A 210-nucleotide genomic window follows, 5' to 3' on the forward strand; every position below is an offset into this window, starting at 1 on the left:
GTTACAAATAAAGACATTTTGATTAAAGTATTTTGTATCAAATATTTCAAATATTATTCAAGCCTGTCACTCACCAGTTTCAAAAAATCGTTTCCATATTCCAATTGGATTTCACTCTGCAACACAATAACCAATAGTATTTTTTTGTGAAATATTTGTATTATTGTTAAAATACCATTTATTAGAATACAAATCTGCTGTGAATATATA

This window comes from Sinocyclocheilus anshuiensis, unplaced genomic scaffold (genome assembly GCF_001515605.1).
Source record: "Sinocyclocheilus anshuiensis isolate Anshui unplaced genomic scaffold, SAMN03320099.WGS_v1.1 scaffold733, whole genome shotgun sequence".
NCBI classification, from domain to species: Eukaryota; Metazoa; Chordata; class Actinopteri; order Cypriniformes; family Cyprinidae; genus Sinocyclocheilus; species Sinocyclocheilus anshuiensis.